Raw genomic sequence first — 14,703 nt, forward strand, 5'->3', positions numbered from 1 at the left:
GCACTCTTCAAAAACTTCTCAGATAATTCCACAAGCATTTATGTTCCCGAGGATGCTGGGGGATGGCAGCGGGAGGGTGAAGAACAAGGCGCCTGAGACACAGTCCCAGTCCTCACGGGGCTCGCTGTCTAGTGGAGAGATGGGCCTGGAAAGAAAAAGTCTCAAATACAGCATGGCAAATGCAGAAGATTCCAGGTGAGCAGAGAGGAGGGATGATGTTCTTACTTCAGTTCCCTCAAGAATTTTGGTATAAAGCAGAAATGGTCAGAAGTGAAGGGCATGTCCCATCCTTGATAATGTTAAGAGATGAATGAAGAAGTTTCTCCAGGTGACTTTGGGGTTCAAGAGGGAAAGGGGGACGAGCAAAGTCTTTGAATGAAAGGAAAGGGATGTTGGAGATTCCAGGGAATTACTGAGGCTTAGGCAAGTGACTTCACAGCAGAAGCTTCTGCCCTTCTTAAAAAAAAAAAATCCCTTAAGGCAAGAATATTAAAAGTCTGGCTGTTAGCTTGAATTGAGGACCAGGGGAAAATATGAGATTGACAACCATAAATTACAAATAGATCCTTCCAGGTTCTTGTTTTCCCTCTGTCATTCACTGTTGCCTTGTTCGCAACTAATTTGACAGCATTTTTTTTAGGTTGTCCTTTGCTGAGGTTCTTTTCCCCCTGAAAGAATTTAACTAACTTTTCACTGAAGCAACAACTCTCTTTATTTTGATCCTGATAGTTTACTGAATTATTTATTATTTATTTCAATGATCACTAACAGGTACTACTAGTGTAAGCGGGCATGGGGACAAACATAACTGAGTCCTATAAACGTAAAATTCAACAAGTGGGAACAAAGGGAGCCTGCAGACCATGGAATAACCAACTTCCACAAGCCCCCAGGTGCTATGGGCATCCTCGGTGTGTTTTACAGGCTGTGTGTGTACAAATAAAAGAACCGTCTATTTATAGAGGGAATGGAGGAAAAATTAATCCAGAGGTGAATAATAAGATCTATTTTACTTTAGTCAATCATTCTGTTATCTGGGCTTTGAAATATATTGTACTTCCCTGAGATAGGTACAGTAGTTCTTGGACTGGAATGTAGCATGATATTCTTGTTTTAAAAGACTTGCCGAACTTTAATTGGTACCTTTTTATTTTATATAAATTTATTATTATTTTTTTTGGCTGTGTTGGGTCTTTGTTGCTGCACGCAGGCTTTCTCTAGTTGGCGGCAAGCGGGGGCTACTCTTCGTTGCGGTGCACAGGCTCTAGGTGCGTGGGCTTCAATAGATGTGGCACAACGGCTCAGTAGTTGTGGCTCCCAGGCTCTAGAGCGCCGGCTCAATAGTGTGGTGCAGGGGCTTAGTTGCTCCGTGGCATGTGGGATCTTCCCGGACCAGGGCTCGAACCCATGTCTCCTGCACTGGCAGGCGCGTTCTTAACCACTGCGCCACCAGGGAAGTCCTTAATTGGTACGTTGAGTCGCTAGCCCAATAGCTGATCAGTGATCCAATCGGTCTTTAGGACTAGCTTCACCGGAACCTTCCCGTCCAGACAGCTCAGGAGCCTCATCTCTCCTGGGGTGTTTCTTCTGTTTGCCTTACTGCTTCCACCCCTCTCCACCTGCGCTCTGCCTCCCAAGGCCAGCCTGTGTGTACGGCATCAACACACAATTGACTTAGTGCTGTGCCCTTGGCTTCCTGTTGGGCTTGGCCACTGGGGCTACCAGACAGGAAGTTAGAGAAAAGGAGGAGAGTGAGGTGACCTCAGGCTGGCCGTGTCCTTCTACAGAAAGTCACCGTTCTGCTTAAAGCAACCAGCTTTCTCCCGCTCTCTTTCTTTCTGAGTCACGGCTGCTACCCCGTTGGGTTTCCACGCTGTCCTTGTCCTTCTGCTAAGCTCCACCCACACCTTGGGAATGAATCTCTCAGGAGATAAAGCTCCCTTGAATTGTCCTCATTTGAGCGTGCCATCTGTTCCCTTCTGACCCTAACTGATACACCACGGGAGGGCTCTCTTGGATGCTAGCCACGGACTTACGGTTTCAAAGACACAGGGGGAGAAAATCGATGGGGAAAGATGCAGTTACAGACATACTTTCCTTTTAGGAGGAGAAATTGTCAAGGCTTGAAAGCTGCTTGGAGGCAAGGATGTGGGACAGTTTGAGAAGCTCCTGATGGCACGTGCTCTCCGAACAGCTGTTCTTGGCTTTTAAACAAGGCAGTGTCCTTTTATGAGAGTTTACACACTGTAACTTAGAAAAAAACATGATTCCCAGGAAATCAGCAGCAGTAAATGATGCCATGAGAGGTTGAGAAAACTATAGGTCCCGTTTTCAAAAATCCTCTTCTCTCTCTTCTTTTGGAAACTTGGAGCAGCGTTGAGAGTGTGCTGAATCATAAGAGTAGCACCGACGACAGTGAATTAATCGTTGCAAACATCGATTCAGTGCTTCCGGTGTGCTAGGCACGAGCTCCAAGCTTTCCGGGCACTGGTTCGCTTAATCTTCACCAGCTGCCCTGACAGTAGCTACTACTGTTCTTCGTATTTTACAGGTGAAGAATTTGAGGGCGACAGAAGGGCAGTGACACACACTTGGTCACACAGCTGGTAAATGGCAAAAAGGAGTCAAACCCAGGTCTGCCTGATTTCAGTGCTACCCGGGGCTCGTCAAGCGTGGGTTGGGAGGCGGGCATGGGCTCAAATGCTGCCTTTGCCGCTTAGTGCTCGGGTTACCTTGGGCAAGTCACCAAAACTCAGAATCCATGTTTATCCAATGAGGCTAATATTACCTGTGTCCCAGGGCTGTTGTCAAAATGAACCCAGGTCCCCTCTGCCCCCTACAGAGACCCCTGTTACAGAGTGGACTTTCCAGAACACGCAAGAGAAGGGCAGGAGGTTGGCATTGCGAGGGCACGGAGTTCCCGTCCCTTTGCAAATCTGCTTTTGTAATTCTTAATTTGGCCAACTCAGCCAGGGCTTCAGTTGAGGAATAATAATCATGCTGAACATTTACTTTTTGCCAGACTGTGCCAAGGGTGCTGTGTGCAAGATCTCCTTTCAACCCCACATAATCCTAAGAGGGAGGAACAATCATTATCCCCATTTGAGCAGTGAATAAACTGAGTACCAGAGAGATTAAGTAATTTGCCCAGGGCCGCACAGCTAGGAGGTAGCAGAACTCACATTAGCACCCAGATCTGCCTGGCTCCTGAACTTCTGCTCTAATCCCCTATCCTATACCGCACACCTTTCTTTATTGCATTTAACAAACATTTCTCTGCTTACTCTGTGCCAGGAACTGTTCTGAACCCTTCAAATATTAACTTGTTTCATCCTCATAAAAACTTCATGAGGCAGGCGCTATTATCATCTCATTTTCATGGGTGGAGAAGACTAAAGCCCAGAGAAGTTAAGTAACTTGCCCAAGATCGCACAGCCTTTCCAATTCCAAACCCACTTTTTCTTAAGTTTGCAAATGAAACCAATGTCGGGCACTGTAATATTTGGGGAGTGACAAGTTTGAGTTGCCCATAGACTTGGTGATGTGTACTCCCATGTCATAAAGTTGTGTTCTTTGCAAAAGGGTGAAGGAAACAGATAGTGGTTTTCAATCCTCAGCCTCGCCATAAAACAGCTTGGGGTGGATCATGGCCTCAGTGGGGATACCAAAAAGATGTCAGAAAGCAAGCCCTGTACTGGTTTAACCTCAGAGATTCGAGAGAACCTCCAAGCCATTTGTCTGCAGACAAAATAATTCTGCGTGAAATGCTCCCAACAGGCAGCCCTGGGCCAGGAGAAATGAGCTGGAGAAATACCCGTTCTCTTTTTCCACAGGGATATGGTGGATACATCAGGCTGAACACTAAAGGTTAATTGCCCTGAGTAATATTGTAGCATTTAATCCTGGTGCCAGACGAACTGAGACAATATTGACCATGATTCAGCCAACATCAGAATGTAAACACAAATGAAAACCCAAGTCCTTAGGCAGAGGGAGTCCAAGCAGGAATCTGAATATCCAGAAAGAGCAACCAAGGCCGGGCAGTCCCCTCAGAACTTGAAATTGGGGGCCCATATGCCAGCGCTTTACTACCAGCAGTGTTGTGTGTGCTTGGCCTTTGCACATGTAGCTCTCTGTGCTAGAAGCACCTTTCTCCACCCCTCCAGACCCCTGACTTTCACCTGACCAGTGCCACGTTTCTGTTCAACTCTCAGGTGTAAGATGCTTCCTTCAGGAAGGCTTTCTCCCCACCCGAGGCAGAGCTAGAGTGTCTCCTCCTCAGTCTTGTATTCCCTCTTTGTTGACTGCTGTTTGAACACTTTTTTTTTTTTTTTTCAGTTTATAACACATGCATTTCTCCCTATTAGTCTGTGGCCCAGACAAATGTATGCTTTTTGTGTCTTTGTATCCTCTTGTAATCTTAGCACTTACCACAAAGCCTGGCATGTGATAAGTGCTTAATAAATGTTGAAAGGAAAGAAGAATGGATGGATGCGTGGATGAACGGCTAGCTGGCTGAATGGATGGATGATGGCTGGATGGAAGGGTGGATGACGGGGAAAGTGGATGGTTGGGTATTTGGATGGACGGGTGAGTAGGTAAGTGGATGGATGGTTAAGGGGATGACTGGATGGATGGATGAGTGGACAGATGGACCGATACCTCTAGGAGGCAGATGATGAAGGAATGACAAAAGCTTCCATCTTCTGGAATTCAAAGAAATCAAGTCTTCTCCAACTGTAATTGACCCATAGAATTCTGTAACTCCATTCCTGTGGAAGAAGGCACAGGCCCCACTCCCCCTTTCTCAGAATGTAAGTTGTCTTATTTTTGGACACTTGTTCTCCTTCAATATAGTCTTATTTGCTAATTGTAAGCAGATTTCACCTGGATAAAGATATAGTTCAATACGGGTCGCATCTATAATTGATCCTGAGAGCTGAAACCACAGCCGCCCTTGTTCCTAAGGAAAAAATGAACACTTCTAGGGGTTTTTCTATTCCAGCCCTCTGGCAGGGGAAGGCCACTGGAACACTACTGATTTCTTAACTTGTGAGGGCTATGGGGTTTGAGGGGGCAAAACTGTAGTGAAGTTGGTGGTTGATCTGAAGGGCAAGCAATCCCAACTATTACAAGTAGTATGAGACCTGGGTTTGAATTTCAACTCACTTCTAGTTGTGAGAAAACCTGGCTAAATTTAACTTCTCTAAGCCTCCTTTTCCTCATCTGTAAAACGGGCAGTAGGAATGATTGAAAAACAGTATGAAAGAATATCTCAAAGAGTTTTGTCGGGATTTGAAAAAAATAGCACAGTGTAGCGATTGTTTGGTCAATAATAGGTTGACATAGTAGCTGGTAGGTACAAGTAACCCAAGTGGTAATACAAATATTTTCAATTCAATTAATAAGTGATTAATAGTACATTAGGATTTCACCAATTATGGAATACTTACCAGTGGTGATAGAGAAAAAAATTTACATTGTAAATAAAATGAGATTTAAATAGCATTAACTCACCAAGTAAGCAAGTGGCAAAGTTATTCCCTGTGAAACTTTCTTTCAGTTACGAACTACTGCTTTTAATTTGTCAAGGAGGAAATCTTAGTTTGATGCTGGAATTTCTTTAACATCTTTTAACAGAATGAGCAAGAGTCAGGTGTGGATCTTAGGCAGGTAACAGAATCTAGCTAGAATGTATGACCCTTCTTTATATTTGTTGCAAGTTTATTTTTTAATGTTACTTTTTAATTGTGGGAAGTAATATTGGTTTTCCTTTTATGGTAATCATGTCCAATTTTTTAAAAATGCATTAAATAAGATTGTGAGTCAATTTAAAAGAAATATATAAGTAATAGTTTAGGTGGCATAGGAGGTATGGCAAAAACCAAAAGTGAGTAAAGTTTGGAAAACCCTGCAGAAGGAGGAAGAAAATACAAATATGGCCATATGGATAATGTTTAAATCCACCTATGAAAAACTTGCCATCTTTTTTCCTAACCGTCTGTTTTAATCTGTCAGAGCAGTGTACATTATAGCTCCTAAGAGATGGCTTTTCTCATTTTCTCAGCTCTAGCTCTTTAGAGAGGCTAAGATAACCCAGATGCCTAAACGCTGCACGTGGTGAGTTGAGAAATCTCCTTCTCTCAAGGGAAGGAAAAACACTCACAAAGCTCAGCTTAAAGCTTCTGCCTAAATGCAAGAGGAAGATGGATGGACACCATTTGACAGCCTTGTTGGGATTCACAAATTCAGGTGTCTAACAGTTCAGAGAGACCCAGGGCATGTGATACACATGTTGGAATAAACTCTCCATCTAAAAAGAGCTTGATGCCTGGGCATTTTTCCAGAGGTTTTTTAAAAAAAAAAATAGTTATGTTTTAGATGAAAAAATCATACCTGCTGCTTTAAACACACATGCTTTGCATATTAAGTATATGCAACTATATTTATATACATATAATATATAACATACATTACATTAAATGCATTGCATTAAAATGTAGTATATCAAATTACATTAAATATGTGTCATATATGAAATATATGTCATTTCACTTTCACAAGGATACTTACACATGGAGACAGTGGGGTCTCCTACTCTTCTTTTTCGTACTCTTGATAGAAACTTGCGCATAAGAAACAGTTCATGGTTCTTTTAAATTTACCCTAAGAAAAAATGGCAGCATGAGGGTGAGGATAAATGGCAAATGATGCTGGGACTCAGGGCCAGACAAGGAGAGAGGGAGATGGAGGTTGGGGTAGGGGGAGAGGAGGGGACCAGGGTGAATTGAAACTTGAGCAATGGCTCTTTAAAAGGTACAGCCGGGCTTCCCTGTACTGTAAGAGGGATTAAGAGTGGTTAAGAGTCCGCCTGCCAATGCGGGGGACACGGGTTCGAGCCCTGGTCTGGAAAGATCCCACATGCCGCGGAGCAACAAAGCCCGTATGCCACAACTACTGAGCCTGTGCTCTGGAGCCCGTGAGCCACAACTACTGAGACCACGTGCCACAACTACTGAAGCCCTTGTGCCTAGAACCCGTGCTCCGCAACAAGAGAAGCCACTGCAATGAGAAGCCCGCGCACCGCAACGAAGAGAAACCCCTGCTTGCCGCAACTAGAGAAAGCCCACACGCAGCAATGAAGACCCAACGCAGCCAAAAATAAATAAATAAATTTATTTTAAAATAAATAAATAAATAAATTTTAAAATAAATAAATAATTTTATTTTAAAATAAATAAATAAATTTTAAAATAAATAAATAAATAAATTTATTTTAAAATAAATAAATAAAAGGTACAGCCAATGTCCAATCCCTGTCAACAGTGATGAGAGACTACTTCCTAGCCCTTTCCAAGTTAGAACTGTGAATTTTCATATGCAGTTCCCTGATTATTAAATTAATTCCTGCTTTTAAAAAACGCTCTTCCCTTTTACCCATTCCTCTGTTGATGGACACTTAGGTTGCTTCTATGTCCTGGCTACTGTAAATAGTGCTGCAATGAACATTGGGGTGCATGTATCTTTTCGAATTATGGTTTTCTCCAGATACTTGCCCAGGAGTGGGATTGCTAGATCATACGGATAAAGAAGATGTGATGCATATCTACAATAGAATATTACTCAGCCATAAAAAAAAGAAATAATGCCATTTGCAGCAACATAGATGGACTGAGAGATTGTCATACTGAGTGAAGTAAGTCAGACAGAGAAAGACAAATATATGGTATCGCTTATATGTGGAATCTAAAAAAAAAAAAAGGTACAAATGAATTTATCTGCAAAACAGAAACAGAGTTACAGATGTAGAAAACAAACCTATGGTTGCCAGGAGGTAAGGGGGGAGGGATAAATTGGGAGATTGGGATTGACATATACACACTACTATATATAAAATAGATAACTAATAAGGACCTACTGTATAGCACAGGGAACTCTACTCAATACTCTGTAATGGCCTACATGGGAAAAGAATCTAAAAAAGAGTGGATATATGTATAACTGATTTACTTTGCTGTACATCTGAAACTAACACAACATGTAAATCAACTATACTCCAATAAAAATTAAAAACAAAAAAACAACACTCTTTCCTCTGACAACATCGGGGAAGATTAATCACTAAGATCATGGCCCTCATGCCACTTATTTCCACCTCTGCCTTGGTTGAGTAATGACAGCTGATCAGGAAGGAGGCCGAGTCCTGGAAGATAAACGGAACTGGGTGTCAAGAGTCAATTGTTTTGGCAGTTGACAAAGAATAAAGACAAATGTCCAATAAACATGTGACAACATTTTCACCCTCATGTTCACTAAGGCGGGAGAAATTACGAGATGGAATACTGATGAGAGATCATCTTTTTTCACTAAGCAAACACAAAATAATTTTTTTAACTGTGCATGCCCAATTTTCACCTGGATACAAAGAATCTGTCCCTCTCACACACTGATTCATTCATTCATTCATCTGTGGAAAAACAGAATATAATCATGAGTGTTGGAGACTCAGTCCCTGGCCTCACGGAAGGCCATTTAGTGGAGAGGAATTTGGCCATGTGTATCAAATGCCTTTAAAACATGACTATCCTTTGATCCCACACTTCAACATCTGGGAAATGCTTCTACGAGAAAAATCTAGGAAATGACTTCAATAATACTGCTGCAAGGATGTCCATCTCTGTCATGTGTATAATAGCGGAATATGTCAAACAGTTAAATGTACAGCATGGCCAGTAGTTAATTCATCTGGGGCATGGCTACTCAAAGAAACTCCAAACCCTATTTTGAATGACATATTTGGCAGGGTATACAGTGATTTTTAAAAAAAGATATCTTAGCTTCAAAACAGTATTTCGGAATCAGTAATGTTTCTGATATTGACATGGAATGAGAGAAATACCAAAAGAGAGTATTTCTCAGTGATAGGGTTATGGATTATTATTCCTTTTATGTGTTTGCTCCCTGCATATTTTGTAATGAGCATCTATTCCTTCTGTAATGAGAAAAAAAGAGCAGTTTTTGAAGTTTTGTTCTCTAGAACCCTTTTAAACTGTTAAAAACTATTGAGGACCCCAGAGTGCTTTAATTTATGTGGATTAGAGCTACAGAAATTTGCCATATTAGAAATTAAAGTTAAGAATTTAAAAAATATTTATAAATTGTCATATTTTTTAAAAAAAAATAATAAACCCTTTCCACGTTAACAAAAATAACATTTTATGAAAAAGAACTCTTTTTCCAAAAGCTTCCAACAAAACTATTTGGTTTGTTCCAAAACTGAAAACAAAAGGCAAAAATAATGGTACAGTTTTTCATTTTTGCCAGTCTTTTTAATTTCTGCCATCCGAGAAGACAGCTGGATTCTCATACCTGCTCTACATTCAGTGTGTTTCCATATGTTGCTTTGGTTAAAGTATAGGAAGAAAATCCAGCCCCACACAGTTCCGTAGTTGGACAAGGAAGAAGTATTTTAACAGCCTTTTCAAATAATTGTGGGTAGTGTGCTATGATGCCATGCCAAAACTTGACAAGGGATAGTTAATCTTAAGGTTAGTTGTAGTGTGAAATCTGAAACCATAAATGAACTTTTTATTGTCTGTATACCTGTGAGAGGATGAGCGAGAGAAAGGCAAATAGCATCTTAGTGATATTATGAAGACTGTGTAACCTTGTGGACCACCTGAAAGGCTCAGAGACATCCACAGATTCCTGGACCACACTTTGAGAATCACCATCATAAATTATCCACAAGAAAGTGTGTAGCTCCTACCAAATGTGAAATAGATAGCTAGTGGGAAGCAGCCTCATAGCACAGGGAGATCAGCTCGGTGCTTTGTGACCATCTACAGGGGTGGGATAGGGAGGGTGGGAGGGAGACGCAAGAGGGAGGAGATATGGGGATGTATGTATACGTACAGCTGATACACTTTGTTATAAAGCAGAAACTAACACACCATAGTAAAGCAATTATACTCCAATAAAGATGTTAAAAATTAATTAATTAATTATTTAAAAAAGTATGTAGCTCTAGGGCGTCATCCTAGGAGAGTTGGAGTGATTGCTCCATTTTTTTGTTTGTTTGCATTTGTTTGAATAACCTTTTGAATTATTTTTTTCACTTTTTCCCACATGCATTTCAATTAAAAAAATCAACTTTCCTAAGGTCATTATCATAGATTGGTTCCGTGGGATGCAGACTCTGAGATGGAGATTTGCCTGTTGGGAGTTTATTGGGGTGTGCTCTTGTGAACCACTCCTGGGGGTGGGGGCGGGGCGGGGTAAAGAGGGAGAAGGGAAACACTGTCCATCCGACAGGGAGCTCTGGAGCTGAGCCCACCTTTCAGGGCCGTCCCCACTGAAGCAAGGTGACCAGGTCTTTATATGTATACCAACCACTCATCGGATGCTGACTGCCCAGGGAAGGGCTGATCTGAGGCAGAGCAAGCTCCAGAGAGAGAAAGAGCCATTGACAGCCAGCCCTTCCAGAAGCTGGGACCGAGCACTCAGTCCTGGAGGGGGGTCTGGGCAGGCCTTGCAGCATTCCCTGCAGCCACATGGCTAGTTCAGTGCCAGAGCTGAGATTAAACCCTGTCCTTCCATTTGACTCTGGAGCCTGTGTAAAGAGACCCTCTGAACACTTTCCTCATGTAATACAGGCTCTATCCATCCATCCATTGCGGATGACGACCAAAGCAGAAAATCCGAAGTTAATGGCGTAAGAAGAAAGGGTGGGATCTGCACATCACCCTGTCCTGCACGAGTACAGTTGGCCCTGGGCTCTCTGCTCCTCTGGCGGTGAGAATCTGATCCACTTGTCGTTTGCAAACATGATAAGCAGGTCCACGTGCGATTCGCTCTGGGCTCTCGCGGGATGGATTCTGGGAAAATGGAAGACTTTTCCCGAAGATTCACACACTTTCCCCATGGTGATGGGAATAAGCTAACTGACCAGGAAGGGGAAAGGAAACCGTAGAAATTATGCCTTGAAAGTGTCACCTGAGTCTGAAGTGCTACTATTAAGAAAGTGCAATAACTGACGTAGGAATATCCATGCCCATCTATAAGATTGGAGATGGGGGTACCCAGCTACAGGGGCTACAGATGCCTCTTACACCCACATGGCCGTAGTGAATACAGTAATGGCCTGTGTCTCTCTGACACAGTAACCTTTTCTCTATTCTGGAAAAGGTTATGTCCCCACAGAAAGAAATCTCTAGTTGGCATCTGTGTCGTTGCTCATGTTTGCTCTAATACAGAGGGAGACCTGAGGTGGTTTTCTGACACTCCTGCCCAGGAAACCCCGTCCACCTTTCTGAAAGCAGGAGAAGAAAACAAAACAAACCCTGCCTGCCCTCCGATCTATGTTTTCTGCCTCTTATTTCATTCACTGTGAGCAGGAAAACCCCACGAGAAATCACACAGGGAGGGAAAATTATTAGCACCTCATAATACCGTATTTCCAACTCTATTTGCAGAAGTATTTACAGATGCTTCTAATTTAAAACAGCTTTCTGACTGAAGTCTCTGAAGCAGAGTACATTGACAACAGTACGATATTTAGACAGTTTTATCCTATGTTCGTGGTAATGAAGTCTTGGAACAAGCTAGGAAGATGAGAGTCCTGTCCCCTTGCCATCCTCAAGAACAGGGGTTAGCAGGGAAGCCATTAATTCTAACGATTAGAAGAAAGAAACAAATGACTAAAATTGTGGGAATCTAACATGGTGTTTGATTTCCGGGCCAGTCCGTGTAGATTTGTACACCTTCTTGGCAGCCTCTCCGTAGCTGTGCGGGTCCTCCTACGGCCTTTATGTCCCTGTAGACTCTGAATAAGCATGTGGGTGCGGAGACCACTGCAAAGTTGGTGTTGGAGGCTGGTATGCAAAATCAGATGGGTTAGACTGTGTGAGCTCCCTTACCCCGTCCATGCTCAAAATCTAGTCCCCAAATCTAGACTAGGATCCATGAGGTCAAGATCTCCCTTCTCATCAGTGCTGTCATATAGAAGCTAATGTCGTCCCTTTCTTTCCAAACCCAGAACCATACTTTGTGCCAGGCAGTGTGTGAAGTATTTTCTCATTTGAAATAATCAAATTATCTCATTTGATTCCCACAAGTCAATGACTTGGGTGCTGCCAATATCCCCATTTAACAGACGATGAAACTGAAGCACAGAAAGGGCAATCTACCTTCTCAAGGTCACACAGCTAATGAGCTACCGAAGCCAGGATTCTTTTTTAGACTGCATGGCTCCAGAGCCTGAGTTTCTAATCAAGGCTGGGCCCTGGATTTAGCCTTTAACTGACTCCAGTGTCAGTCTGTAGTTTAATTTGCAGCAAGACATTTGTCTTCTCAGAACCTCTGTTTCCTCCTTACCCAAGTAGATACCTCTTATGTCATATGATTTTACTAAGGAGCACATCAGGTAATGTACAAGAAAGCGATCTGAAGAATGCCAAGTGAAGAGTGGACACATGTATTAGATTTAGTGTCTCAGCCAAAGCAGGGTGGGCATGCGTGACCACACTGTGAAGTCTGGGTCATTCCCCCCTCTGGGTCAGTGATCAAAAACATGGCAGAAATCAGCTCAGAGTGAGTGAGAGGCCTGCGGGTAGAAAGGAGGAGTGTCTGCAGTGCTGGCCGGAGGAGGCCTGGAACAGTTGCCAGGGAGACTTCAGATTTCAGATTTCCCGTGAATCTTCAGCAGAGGGCCCAGCTCCAGTCCAGATTCCAGGAAAACAGTTTGATAACAGGAGCTGACAACTTCATGAGTTTGTAATATTTGAAGAGGGGTGGAGATGGTAAAGAAAGATTAAGAGGAGAACCAGGTCATGAGATGTGATGATGAACACCACCTAAAATATGCATGGCCAGGAGCAACTCCTGCCATGTGGACGGTCAGAAGTGAATTCTTCCACCAAGAAGTTTGTCGACTCACTGCTACCTCCAGCCAGGGCCCTGAGCTTGGTTTAACACTCTGTGGTCACCATCTTGAAATTATTAACAATTTTATCTTTGAACTCGTGTTGCGGAAGCAAACTTGGATGGGACAACCTATTAGAATGGTCAGACCAGAACACTGACAACATCAGATGCTGGTGAGGGGAATTCCCTTCCCTGGTGGCGCAGTGGTTAAGAATCCGCCTGCCAATGCAGGGGACACGGGTTCAAGCCCTGGTCTGGGAAGATCCCACATGCCGCAGAGAAACAGCCTGTGCGCCACAACTACTGAGCCTGCGAGCCACAAATACTGAGCCCACGCACCACAACTTCTGAAGCCCATGCACCTAGATCCCGTGCTCTGCAACAAGAGAAGCCACCGCAGTGAGAAACCTGCGCTCAGCAACGAAGAGTAGCCCCTGCTCGCCGCAACTAGAGAAAGCCCGCACGCAGCAACGAAGACCCAACGCAGCCAAAAAAAATAAATAAAAATGCTGATGAGGATGTAGAGCAACAGGAACTCTCATAGATCGCTCGTGGGAATGCAAAATGTTACGACCAGTTCGGAAGACAGTTTGGCAGTTTCTTAAGAAACTAAACATACTCATACCATGTGATCCAACAGTCATACTCCTTGGCATTTACCCAAAGGAATTGAAAACTTGTGTTCACACAAATACCTGCACATAGATGTTTACAGCAGCTTTATCCATAATTGCCAAAACTTGGAAGTCACCAAGATGTCCTTCAGAAGGTGAATGGATAAATAAACTTGTATATCCAGACAATGGAATATTATCCAGCGCTAAAAAGAAATGAGCTAGCAAGCCATGAAAAGACATGGAAGAAACTTAAATACGTATTTCTAAGTGAAAGAAGCCCATCTGAAAAGGCTATAAACTGTATGATCCCAACTATATGACATCCTGGAAAAAGGAAAACTATGGAGACATTAAAAAGATTAATGGTTTCCAGGGTTAGGGGGAAGGAAGGATGAATAGGCAGATCACAGAAGATCTCTTGGACAGGGACATTAGTCTGTATGATACTACAATGGCGGATACACGTCATTGTACATTTGTCCAAGCCCATAGAATGTATAACATCAAGAGTGAACTGTAATCAAAACTGTGGATTTGGGGTAATTATGAAGTGTCAGTGTAGGGTCAATGAGTGTAACAAATGTATCACTCTGGTGTGGGATGCTGATAGTGGGGGAGCCCTGCACATGTGGAAGCAGGTGGTATATGGGGAATTCCTATACCTTCCTCTCAATTTTGCTGTGAACCTAAAAAAATAGTCTTTAAAAAACATCTGATGGAAAAGGCGGCAGGTACGTGAGCAGAGGAAGTACAATACACACGTCCGCTGCTTGTTGCTGCCTGTTCACAGATAGCATTCGTGGTGCCCCACAGGAAGAGAATCCCAGTGGACCGTGATGGGTGGGTGTCTATAAAGTACAGTGTGTTGTAGCTACAGCCGAGTTTGTAGGGGCGCTGGCAGCCCTGAGAAGCCACAGTTTCCATTCAAATCAGAAATTGTCTCGAATGCAGAAAGAAGGCGATGCAGTCTAAGAAATATGAACAACAGAAGAACCCTATTACATGAGTTGTTACTCATGGTACCTCGCTGCCAATGTGCAAAAATGATGACTTAGAAAAGGAAAGATGGAGCAATCGGTAGCTTCTTTTCCTTTCCACCCTTCCTTACTCCTCCATAAACTGAAAGTACACAGTGTTGGTAGAATGCATGAGTGTCTAGAAG

General features: G+C 43.0%; 1 protein-coding gene across 1 annotated transcript in view; it reads left to right on the top strand.

Moving 5' to 3' along the window:
- The first annotated feature begins 10,752 nt into the window (after window positions 1-10,752).
- Window positions 10,753-14,703, top strand: part of BCAS1 (brain enriched myelin associated protein 1) — a 113,411-nt gene continuing 109,460 nt past the window's right edge. The window contains exon 1 of the mRNA XM_036824145.1: window positions 10,753-10,794. The gene's annotated coding sequence lies outside the window, so the exon portion shown is untranslated. The remainder of the gene's footprint in view (window positions 10,795-14,703) is intronic.

Source organism: Balaenoptera musculus, chromosome 15 (genome assembly GCF_009873245.2).
Source record: "Balaenoptera musculus isolate JJ_BM4_2016_0621 chromosome 15, mBalMus1.pri.v3, whole genome shotgun sequence".
NCBI classification, from domain to species: domain Eukaryota; kingdom Metazoa; phylum Chordata; class Mammalia; order Artiodactyla; family Balaenopteridae; genus Balaenoptera; species Balaenoptera musculus.